This window comes from Babylonia areolata, chromosome 5 (genome assembly GCF_041734735.1).
Source record: "Babylonia areolata isolate BAREFJ2019XMU chromosome 5, ASM4173473v1, whole genome shotgun sequence".
Classification (NCBI taxonomy): Eukaryota; Metazoa; Mollusca; class Gastropoda; order Neogastropoda; family Buccinidae; genus Babylonia; species Babylonia areolata.
Window position 1 is genome coordinate 49,555,250 of NC_134880.1, and position 12,328 is coordinate 49,567,577.

Genomic DNA, 12,328 nt, shown 5'->3' on the forward strand with positions numbered 1-12,328 from the left:
CCTTTTCTGCTCTTGAACAGTTGATGCGAATCACCATTTGGATTTCCCTTGAGACTGAGTCCAGTTTTAGTGGGGTTTTTTTCTTGTATAGGATTGGATGGAGGTATTGTTCACATGACAGAAACAAGACCTTTGAAGTGATGATGCTGGATCACCATTTCATCACCTGTGACGTTCATGGCTTGATTTTAAATGCCATGGGTCATGGGCAATGCAATGGAGGTTCTGTTCATGCGACGGAAAACAGGTCTTTCAAGAAATGATAACAAGTATCTGCTTGTCTCTTGAGACTGTTGTATTGTTCTCTGGGTGTTTGTAGTTCTCTGGTTGTTTGAAAGTGTGTGTTATTGTTGTTGTTTTGTGTAAGATTTCTTTTTCATTGTACCAGTTTTGCTCTTTCTTTTTGTTGGTGTTCGTTAATGTTTTTTCACGTTGAGGATTGGATGGAGGTATTGTTCACATGACAGAAACAAGACCTTTGAAGTGATGATGCTGGATCACCATTTCATCACCTGTGACGTTCATGGCTTGATTTTAAATGCCATGGGTCATGGGCAATGCAATGGAGGTTCTGTTCATGCGACGGAAAACAGGTCTTTCAAGAAATGATAACAAGTATCTGCTTGTCTCTTGAGACTGTTGTATTGTTCTCTGGGTGTTTGTAGTTCTCTGGTTGTTTGAAAGTGTGTGTTATTGTTGTTCTTTTGTATGTAAGATTTCTTTTTCTTTGTACCAGTTTTGCTCTTTCTTTTTGTTGGTGTTCGTTAATGTTTTTTCTCGTAGAGGACTGGATGGAGGTATTGTTCACACGACAGAAACCAGACCTTTGAAGTGATCATGCTGGATCACCATTTCGTCGCCTGTGTCCTTCATGGCTTGATTTTAGAAAACTTCCTTTTCATTGTCCCACTTCTGCTGTTTCTTTTTGTTGGTGTTCGTCTTGTCCTAATCTTTTCTATTCATCGCTTGTGATGTTGATCTGTTCAAACCTTTTTCAAAGTCCTACTTTTCCTCCTGCATTTTGAATGGTGCTATTGAACTTTGTTGAGGTATTCTCCTTTTCTGCTCTTGAACAGTTGATGCGAATCACCATTTGGATTTCCCTTGAGACTGAGTCCAGTTTTAATGTTTTTTTCTTGTATAGGATTGGATGGAGGTATTGTTCACATGACAGAAACAAGACCTTTGAAGTGATGATGCTGGATCACCATTTCATCACCTGTGACGTTCATGGCTTGATTTTAAATGCCATGGGTCATGGGCAATGCAATGGAGGTTCTGTTCATGCGACGGAAAACAGGTCTTTCAAGAAATGATAACAAGTATCTGCTTGTCTCTTGAGACTGTTGTATTGTTCTCTGGGTGTTTGTAGTTCTCTGGTTGTTTGAAAGTGTGTGTTATTGTTGTTGTTTTGTGTAAGATTTCTTTTTCATTGTACCAGTTTTGCTCTTTCTTTTTGTTGGTGTTCGTTAATGTTTTTTCACGTTGAGGATTGGATGGAGGTATTGTTCACATGACAGAAACAAGACCTTTGAAGTGATGATGCTGGATCACCATTTCATCACCTGTGACGTTCATGGCTTGATTTTAAATGCCATGGGTCATGGGCAATGCAATGGAGGTTCTGTTCATGCGACGGAAAACAGGTCTTTCAAGAAATGATAACAAGTATCTGCTTGTCTCTTGAGACTGTTGTATTGTTCTCTGGGTGTTTGTAGTTCTCTGGTTGTTTGAAAGTGTGTGTTATTGTTGTTCTTTTGTGTGTAAGATTTCTTTTTCTTTGTACCAGTTTTGCTCTTTCTTTTTGTTGGTGTTCGTTAATGTTTTTTCTCGTAGAGGACTGGATGGAGGTATTGTTCACACGACAGAAACCAGACCTTTGAAGTGATCATGCTGGATCACCATTTCGTCGCCTGTGTCCTTCATGGCTTGATTTTAGAAAACTTCCTTTTCATTGTCCCACTTCTGCTGTTTCTTTTTGTTGGTGTTCGTCTTGTCCTAATCTTTTCTATTCATCGCTTGTGATGTTGATCTGTTCAAACCTTTTTCAAAGTCCTACTTTTCCTCCTGCATTTTGAATGGTGCTATTGAACTTTGTTGAGGTATTCTCCTTTTCTGCTCTTGAACAGTTGATGCGAATCACCATTTGGATTTCCCTTGAGACTGAGTCCAGTTTTAATGTTTTTTTCTTGTATAGGATTGGATGGAGGTATTGTTCACATGACAGAAACAAGACCTTTGAAGTGATGATGCTGGATCACCATTTCATCACCTGTGACGTTCATGGCTTGATTTTAAATGCCATGGGTCATGGGCAATGCAATGGAGGTTCTGTTCATGCGACGGAAATCAGGTCTTTCAAGAAATGATAACAAGTATCTGCTTGTCTCTTGAGACTGTTGTATTGTTCTCTGGGTGTTTGTAGTTCTCTGGTTGTTTGAAAGTGTGTGTTATTGTTGTTGTTTTGTGTAAGAGTTCTTTTTCATTGTACCAGTTTTGCTCTCTCTTTTTGTTGGTGTTCGTTAATGGTTTTTCTCGTAGAGGACTGGATGGAGGTATTGTTCACACGACAGAAACCAGACCTTTGAAGTGATCATGCTGGATCACCATTTCGTCGCCTGTGTCCTTCATGGCTTGATTTTAAATGCCGTGGGTCATGGGAAATGCAATGGAGGATCTTTTCACGCGACGGAAAACAGGTCTTTTAAGTAATGATAACAAGTATCTGCTTGTCTCGTGAGACTGTTGTATTGTTCTCTGGGTGTTTGGAAGTGTGTGTTATTGTTGTTGTTTTGTAAAGACTTCCTTTTCATTGTCCCAGTTCTGCTCTTTCTTTTTGTTGGTGTTCGTCTTGTCCTAATCTTTTCTATTCATCGCTTGTGATGTTGATCTGTTCAAAACTTTTTCAAAGTCCTACTTTTCCTCCTGCATTTTGAATGGTGCTATTGAACTTTGTTGAGGTATTCTCCTTTTCTGCTCTTGAACAGTTGATGCGAATCACCATTTGGATTTCCCTTGAGACTGAGTCCAGTTTTAATGTTTTTTTCTTGTATAGGATTGGATGGAGGTATTGTTCACATGACAGAAACAAGACCTTTGAAGTGATGATGCTGGATCACCATTTCATCACCTGTGACGTTCATGGCTTGATTTTAAATGCCATGGGTCATGGGCAATGCAATGGAGGTTCTGTTCATGCGACGGAAAACAGGTCTTTCAAGAAATGATAACAAGTATCTGCTTGTCTCTTGAGACTGTTGTATTGTTCTCTGGGTGTTTGTAGTTCTCTGGTTGTTTGAAAGTGTGTGTTATTCTTGTTGTTTTGTGTAAGATTTCTTTTTCATTGTACCAGTTTTGCTCTTTCTTTTTGTTGGTGTTCGTTAATGTTTTTTCTCGTAGAGGATTGGATGGAGGTATTGTTCACATGACAGAAACAAGACCTTTGAAGTGATGATGCTGGATCACCATTTCATCACCTGTGACGTTCATGGCTTGATTTTAAATGCCATGGGTCATGGGCAATGCAATGGAGGTTCTGTTCATGCGACGGAAAACAGGTCTTTCAAGAAATGATAACAAGTATCTGCTTGTCTCTTGAGACTGTTGTATTGTTCTCTGGGTGTTTGTAGTTCTCTGGTTGTTTGAAAGTGTGTGTTATTGTTGTTGTTTTGTGTGTAAGATTTCTTTTTCTTTGTAGCAGTTTTGCTCTTTCTTTTTGTTGGTGTTCGTTAATGTTTTTTTCTCGTAGAGGACTGGATGGAGGTATTGTTCACACGACAGAAACCAGACCTTTGAAGTGATGATGCTGGATCACCATTTCGTCGCCTGTGTCCTTCATGGCTTGATTTTAGAAAACTTCCTTTTCATTGTCCCAGTTCTGCTCTTTCTTTTTGTTGGTGTTCGTCTTGTCCTAATCTTTTCTATTCATCGCTTGTGATGTTGATCTGTTCAAACCTTTTTCAAAGTCCTACTTTTCCTCCTGCATTTTGAATGGTGCTATTGAACTTTGTTGAGGTATTCTCCTTTTCTGCTCTTGAACAGTTGATGCGAATCACCATTTGGATTTCCCTTGAGACTGAGTCCAGTTTTAATGTTTTTTTCTTGTATAGGATTGGATGGAGGTATTGTTCACATGACAGAAACAAGACCTTTGAAGTGATGATGCTGGATCACCATTTCATCACCTGTGACGTTCATGGCTTGATTTTAAATGCCATGGGTCATGGGCAATGCAATGGAGGTTCTGTTCATGCGACGGAAAACAGGTCTTTCAAGAAATGATAACAAGTATCTGCTTGTCTCTTGAGACTGTTGTATTGTTCTCTGGGTGTTTGTAGTTCTCTGGTTGTTTGAAAGTGTCTGTTATTGTTGTTGTTTTGTGTAAGATTTCTTTTTCATTGTACCAGTTTTGCTCTTTCTTTTTCTTGGTGTTCGTTAATGTTTTTTTCTCGTAGAGGACTGGATGGAGGTATTGTTCACACGACAGAAACCAGACCTTTGAAGTGATGATTCTGGATCACCATTTCGTCGCCTGTGTCCTTCATGGCTTGATTTTAAATGCCGTGGGTCATGGGAAATGCAATGGAGGATCTTTTCACGCGACGGAAAACAGGTCTTTTAAGTAATGATAACAAGTATCTGCTTGTCTCGTGAGACTGTTGTATTGTTCTCTGGGTGTTTGGAAGTGTGTGTTATTGTTGTTGTTTTGTTAAGACTTCCTTTTCATTGTCCCAGTTCTGCTCTTTCTTTTTGTTGGTGTTCGTCTTGTCCTAATCTTTTCTATTCATCGCTTGTGATGTTGATCTGTTCAAAACTTTTTCAAAGTCCTACTTTTCCTCCTGCATTTTGAATGGTGCTATTGAACTTTGTTGAGGTATTCTCCTTTTCTGCTCTTGAACAGTTGATGCGAATCACCATTTGGATTTCCCTTGAGACTGAGTACAGATTTAATGTTTTTTTCTTGTATAGGATTGGATGGAGGTATTGTTCACATGACAGAAACAAGACCTTTGAAGTGATGATGCTGGATCACCATTTCATCACCTGTGACGTTCATGGCTTGATTTTAAATGCCATGGGTCATGGGCAATGCAATGGAGGTTCTGTTCATGCGACGGAAAACAGGTCTTTCAAGAAATGATAACAAGTATCTGCTTGTCTCTTGAGACTGTTGTATTGTTCTCTGGGTGTTTGTAGTTCTCTGGTTGTTTGAAAGTGTGTGTTATTGTTGTTGTTTTGTGTAAGATTTCTTTTTCATTGTACCAGTTTTGCTCTTTCTTTTTCTTGGTGTTCGTTAATGTTTTTTTCTCGTAGAGGACTGGATGGAGGTATTGTTCACACGACAGAAACCAGACCTTTGAAGTGATCATGCTGGATCACCATTTCGTCGCCTGTGTCCTTCATGGCTTGATTTTAGAAAACATCCTTTTCATTTTCCCAGTTCTGCTCTTTCTTTTTGTTGGTGTTCGTCTTGTCCTAATCTTTTCTATTCATCGCTTGTGATGTTGATCTGTTCAAAACTTTTTCAAAGTCCTACTTTTCCTCCTGCATTTTGAATGGTGCTATTGAACTTTGTTGAGGTATTCTCCTTTTCTGCTCTTGAACAGTTGATGCGAATCACCATTTGGATTTCCCTTGAGACTGAGTCCAGTTTTAGTGGGGTTTTTTTCTTGTATAGGATTGGATGGAGGTATTGTTCACATGACAGAAACAAGACCTTTGAAGTGATGATGCTGGATCACCATTTCATCACCTGTGACGTTCATGGCTTGATTTTAAATGCCATGGGTCATGGGCAATGCAATGGAGGTTCTGTTCATGCGACGGAAAACAGGTCTTTCAAGAAATGATAACAAGTATCTGCTTGTCTCTTGAGACTGTTGTATTGTTCTCTGGGTGTTTGTAGTTCTCTGGTTGTTTGAAAGTGTGTGTTATTGTTGTTGTTTTGTGTAAGATTTCTTTTTCATTGTACCAGTTTTGCTCTTTCTTTTTGTTGGTGTTCGTTAATGTTTTTTCACGTTGAGGATTGGATGGAGGTATTGTTCACATGACAGAAACAAGACCTTTGAAGTGATGATGCTGGATCACCATTTCATCACCTGTGACGTTCATGGCTTGATTTTAAATGCCATGGGTCATGGGCAATGCAATGGAGGTTCTGTTCATGCGACGGAAAACAGGTCTTTCAAGAAATGATAACAAGTATCTGCTTGTCTCTTGAGACTGTTGTATTGTTCTCTGGGTGTTTGTAGTTCTCTGGTTGTTTGAAAGTGTGTGTTATTGTTGTTCTTTTGTGTGTAAGATTTCTTTTTCTTTGTACCAGTTTTGCTCTTTCTTTTTGTTGGTGTTCGTTAATGTTTTTTCTCGTAGAGGACTGGATGGAGGTATTGTTCACACGACAGAAACCAGACCTTTGAAGTGATCATGCTGGATCACCATTTCGTCGCCTGTGTCCTTCATGGCTTGATTTTAGAAAACTTCCTTTTCATTGTCCCACTTCTGCTGTTTCTTTTTGTTGGTGTTCGTCTTGTCCTAATCTTTTCTATTCATCGCTTGTGATGTTGATCTGTTCAAACCTTTTTCAAAGTCCTACTTTTCCTCCTGCATTTTGAATGGTGCTATTGAACTTTGTTGAGGTATTCTCCTTTTCTGCTCTTGAACAGTTGATGCGAATCACCATTTGGATTTCCCTTGAGACTGAGTCCAGTTTTAATGTTTTTTTCTTGTATAGGATTGGATGGAGGTATTGTTCACATGACAGAAACAAGACCTTTGAAGTGATGATGCTGGATCACCATTTCATCACCTGTGACGTTCATGGCTTGATTTTAAATGCCATGGGTCATGGGCAATGCAATGGAGGTTCTGTTCATGCGACGGAAAACAGGTCTTTCAAGAAATGATAACAAGTATCTGCTTGTCTCTTGAGACTGTTGTATTGTTCTCTGGGTGTTTGTAGTTCTCTGGTTGTTTGAAAGTGTGTGTTATTGTTGTTGTTTTGTGTAAGAGTTCTTTTTCATTGTACCAGTTTTGCTCTTTCTTTTTGTTGGTGTTCGTTAATGTTTTTTCTCGTAGAGGACTGGATGGAGGTATTGTTCACACGACAGAAACCAGACCTTTGAAGTGATCATGCTGGATCACCATTTCGTCGCCTGTGTCCTTCATGGCTTGATTTTAAATGCCGTGGGTCATGGGAAATGCAATGGAGGATCTTTTCACGCGACGGAAAACAGGTCTTTTAAGTAATGATAACAAGTATCTGCTTGTCTCGTGAGACTGTTGTATTGTTCTCTGGGTGTTTGGAAGTGTGTGTTATTGTTGTTGTTTTGTAAAGACTTCCTTTTCATTGTACCAGTTCTGCTCTTTCTTTTTGTTGGTGTTCGTCTTGTCCTAATCTTTTCTATTCATCGCTTGTGATGTTGATCTGTTCAAACCTTTTTCAAAGTCCTACTTTTCCTCCTACATTTTGAATGGTGCTATTGAACTTTGTTGAGGTATTCTCCTTTTCTGCTCTTGAACAGTTGATGCGAATCACCATTTGGATTTCCCTTGAGACTGAGTCCAGTTTTAATGTTTTTTTCTTGTATAGGACTGGATGGAGGTATTGTTCACATGACAGAAACAAGACCTTTGAAGTGATGATGCTGAATCACCATTTCATCGCCTGTGGCGTTCATGGCTTGATTTTAAATGCCATGGGTCATGGGCAATGCAATGGAGGTTCTGTTCATGCGAAGGAAAACAGGTCTTTCAAGAAATGATAACAAGTATCTGCTTGTCTCTTCAGACTGTTGTATTGTTCTCTGGGTGTTTGAAAGTGTGTGTTATTGTTGTTGCTTTGTGTAAGATTTCTTTTTTATTGTACCAATTTTTGCTCTTTCTTTTTGTTTGTGTTCGTTAATGTTTTTTTCTTGTATAGGACTGGATGGAGGTATTGTTCACATGACAGAAACAAGACCTTTGAAGTGATGATGCTGGATCACCATTGCATCGCCTGTGGCGTTCATGGCTTGATTTTAAATGCCATGGGTCATGGGCAATGCAATGGAGGTTCTGTTCATGCGACGGAAAACAGGTCTTTCAAGAAATGATAACAAGTATCTGCTTGTCTCTTGACACTATTGTATTGTTCTCTGGGTGTTTGTAGTTCTCTGGTTGTTTGAAAGTGTGTGTTATTGTTGTTGTTTTGTGTAAGATTTCTTTTTCATTGTACCAGTTTTGCTCTTTCTTTTTGTTGGTGTTCGTTAATGTTTTTTCTCGTAGAGAACTGGATGGGGGTATTGTTCACACGACAGAAACCAGACCTTTGAAGTGATGATGCTGGATCACCATTTCGTCGCCTGTGTCCTTCATGGCTTGATTTTAAATGCCATGGGTCATGGGAAATGCAATGGAGGATCTTTTCACGCGACGGAAAACAGGTCTTTTAAGTAATGATAACAAGTATCTGCTTGTCTCGTGAGACTGTTGTATTGTTCTCTGGGTGTTTGGAAGTGTCTGTTATTGTTGTTGTTTTGTGAAGTCTTCCTTTTCATTGTCACAGTTTTGCTCTTTCTTTTTGTTGGTGTTCGTTAATGTTTTTTTCTCGTAGAGGACTGGATGGAGGTATTGTTCACACGACAGAAACCAGACCTTTGAAGTGATGATGCTGGATCACCATTTCGTCGCCTGTGTCCTTCATGGCTTGGTTTTAAATGCCATGGGTCATGGGAAATGCAATGGAGGATCTTTTCACGCAACGGAAAACAGGTCTTTTAAGTAATGATAACAAGTATCTGCTTGTCTCGTGAGACTGTTGTATTGTTCTCTGGGTGTTTGGAAGTGTGTGTTATTGTTGTTGTTTTGTAAAGACTTCCTTTTCATTGTCCCAGTTCTGCTCTTTCTTTTTGTTGGTGTTCGTCTTGTCCTAATCTTTTCTATTCATCGCTTGTGATGTTGATCTGTTCAAACCTTTTTCAAAGTCCTACTTTTCCTCCTGCATTTTGAATGGTGTTATTGAACTTTGTTGAGGTATTCTCCTTTTCTGCTCTTGAACAGTTGATGCGAATCACCATTTGGATTTCCCTTGAGACTGAGTCCAGTTTTAATGTTTTTTTCTTGTATAGGACTGGATGGAGGTATTGTTCACATGACAGAAACAAGACCTTTGAAGTGATGATGCTGGATCACCATTTCATCGCCTGTGGCGTTCATGGCTTGATTTTAAATGCCATGGGTCATGGGCAATGCAATGGAGGTTCTGTTCATGCGACGGAAAACAGGTCTTTCAAGAAATGATAACAAGTATCTGCTTTTCTCTTGAGACTGCTGTATTGTTCTCTGGGTGTTTGTAGTTCTCTGGTTCTTTGAAAGTGTGTGTTATTGTTGTTGTTTTGTGTAAGATTTCTTTTTCATTGTACCAGTTTTGCTCTTTCTTTTTCTTGGTGTTCGTTAATGTTTTTTTCTCGTAGAGGACTGGATGGAGGTATTGTTCACACGACAGAAACCAGACCTTTGAAGTGATCATGCTGGATCACCATTTCGTCGCCTGTGTCCTTCATGGCTTGATTTTAGAAAACTTCCTTTTCATTGTCCCACTTCTGCTCTTTCTTTTTGTTGGTGTTCGTCTTGTCCTAATCTTTTCTATTCATCGCTTGTGATGTTGATCTGTTCAAAACTTTTTCAAAGTCCTACTTTTCCTCCTGCATTTTGAATGGTGCTATTGAACTTTGTTGAGGTATTCTCCTTTTCTGCTCTTGAACAGTTGATGCGAATCACCATTTGGATTTCCCTTGAGACTGAGTTCAGTTTTAATGTTTTTTTCTTGTATAGGACTGGATGGAGGTATTGTTCACATGACAGAAACAAGACCTTTGAAGTGATGATGCTGGATCACCATTTCATCGCCTGTGGCGTTCATGGCTTGATTTTAAATGCCATGGGTCATGGGCAATGCAATGGTGGTTCTGTTCATGCGACGGAAAACAGGTCTTTCAAGAAATGATAACAAGTATCTGCTGGTCTCTTGAGACTGTTGTATTGTTCTCTGGGTGTTTGTAGTTCTCTGGTTCTTTGAAAGTGTGTGTTATTGTTGTTGTTTTGTGTAAGATTTCTTTTTCATTGTACCAGTTTTGCTCTTTCTTTTTGTTTGTGTTCGTTAATGTTTTTTTCTCGTAGAGGACTGGATGGAGGTATTGTTCACATGACAGAAACCAGACCTTTGAAGTGATGATGCTGGATCACCATTTTGTCGCCTGTGTCCTTCATGGCTTGATTTTAAATGCCATGGGTCATGGGAAATGCAATGGAGGATCTTTTCACGCGACGGAAAACATGTCTTTTAAGTAATGATAACAAGTATCTGCTTGTCTCGTGAGACTGTTGTATTGTTCTCTGGGTGTTTTGAAGTGTGTGTTATTGTTGTTGCTTGATTTTAAATGCCGTGGGTCATGGGAAATGCAATGGAGGATCTTTTCACGCGACGGAAAACATGTCTTTTAAGTAATGATAACAAGTATCTGCTTGTCTCGTGAGACTGTTGTATTGTTCTCTGGGTGTTTGGAAGTGTGTGTTATTGTTGTTGTTTTGTGAAGACTTCCTTTTCATTGTCCCAGTTTTGCTCTTTCTTTTTATTTGTGTTCGTCTTGTCCTAATCTTTTCTATTCATCGCTTGTGATGTTGATCTGTTCAAAACTTTTTCAAAGTCCTACTTTTCCTCCTGCATTTTGAATGGTGCTATTGAACTTTGTTGAGGTATTCTCTTTTTCTGCTCTTGAACAGTTGATGCGAATCACCATTTGGATTTCCCTTGAGACTGGATGGAGGTATTGTTCACACGACAGAATCCAGACCTTTGAAGTGATGGTAATGGATCACCATTTTGTCGCCTGTGTCCTCCTCGGCTTGATTTTAAATGCCATGGGTCATGGGAAACACGATGGAGGTTCTGTTCATGCTACGGAAAACAGGTCTTTCAAGAAATGATAACAAGTATCTGCTCGTCTCCTGAGACTGTTGTATTGTTCTCTGGGTGTTTGGACGTGTGTGTTTGTTTTGTGTAAGATTTCTTTTTCATTGTCCCAGTTTTGCTCTTTCTTTTTGTTGGTGTTCGTTAATGTTTTTTTTCTCAAAGAGGACTGGATGGAGGTATTGTTCACACGACAGAAACCAGACCTTTGAAGTGATGATCTACAGCACTCTTTTCTGCTGACACCATAGCCATGGCAACATCAAACCCTCGCTCAAAAGTCAAATCTTTTTCAGACAACATGCGTCTTTGAATGTGATTATTGTTAATACCACAGACTAATCTATCCCTCAGCATCGAATCAAGTGACTCGCCGAAGTTGCAATCTTGCGATAGATTACGTAGCTGCGATACATATTTTGCAACTGATTCCTGCTCATGACGTGAACGCGTGTGAAACTTGAACCTCTGAATGATTTCAGACGGTTTGGGCTGGAGGTGATTTTGAACGCGTGTTTTCAGTCCCGCAAATGTCTTGGTCCCAGGTTTGGCTGGAGCAAGCAAATCGCACATGAGCTTGTATGTAGATCCACCACACGCACTCAAAAATATGGCTCTCTTCTTGTTCTCCTCAGTAATGATACTGTAATGTCATTGGCGACAAAGTAATATTCCATACATTCTGTATACTGACCCCAATCTTCCCCTTCTGCAAGTCCGAACTCCATGAGTTGTCCCAAAGCAGCCATCCTCGTCGCCAAGTGAAGTAGAGGCACACACAGGTAAGAATGCGGAATTATTTATTCGTCTAGAGAACAACTGAGGAGTTTACAGTTCAGCCATCTTGGATCCCCCGCCTTGCGAGTTCCGCCCCTTGCATATACTACACGCTGACAAACTATTTATTATGTATCCAAGAACTAACATTCGAACTGAATATGGAAAACAAAACAAACAACAACAAAAAAGCAACAAATTGTGGGGCTGCATAAAAAAGAAAACAAAAAATGAATGAAAACATCCTCTGTCCTGGCTGGCCTGTATATCACATGTGACATCCATTCCACAGAGCCCAGTCAACCCCAGACCTTTGTCAGAGGTTCTGGACATCAGGCAGTAGCTTTCAGCCTTGACCAGTCAAGATGGAAAAAAAAAAACTGTCTGCGGACTGTTGTGTATGAATGGTCTCCCAACTGTGCCCAGGCCAAATACTGACCACAGTGCTCACACACACACATATATATATGCACAATGACTCATGCACACACCTTTCGTGGGAATGTGAATGGTCACTGATCATCACACCATGTGATTCATGACGCTGGTCTCTGTTAGGGAAATCACCGTCCTGAACCAGATTGCAGAGCAAACTCTGAAGTGAAA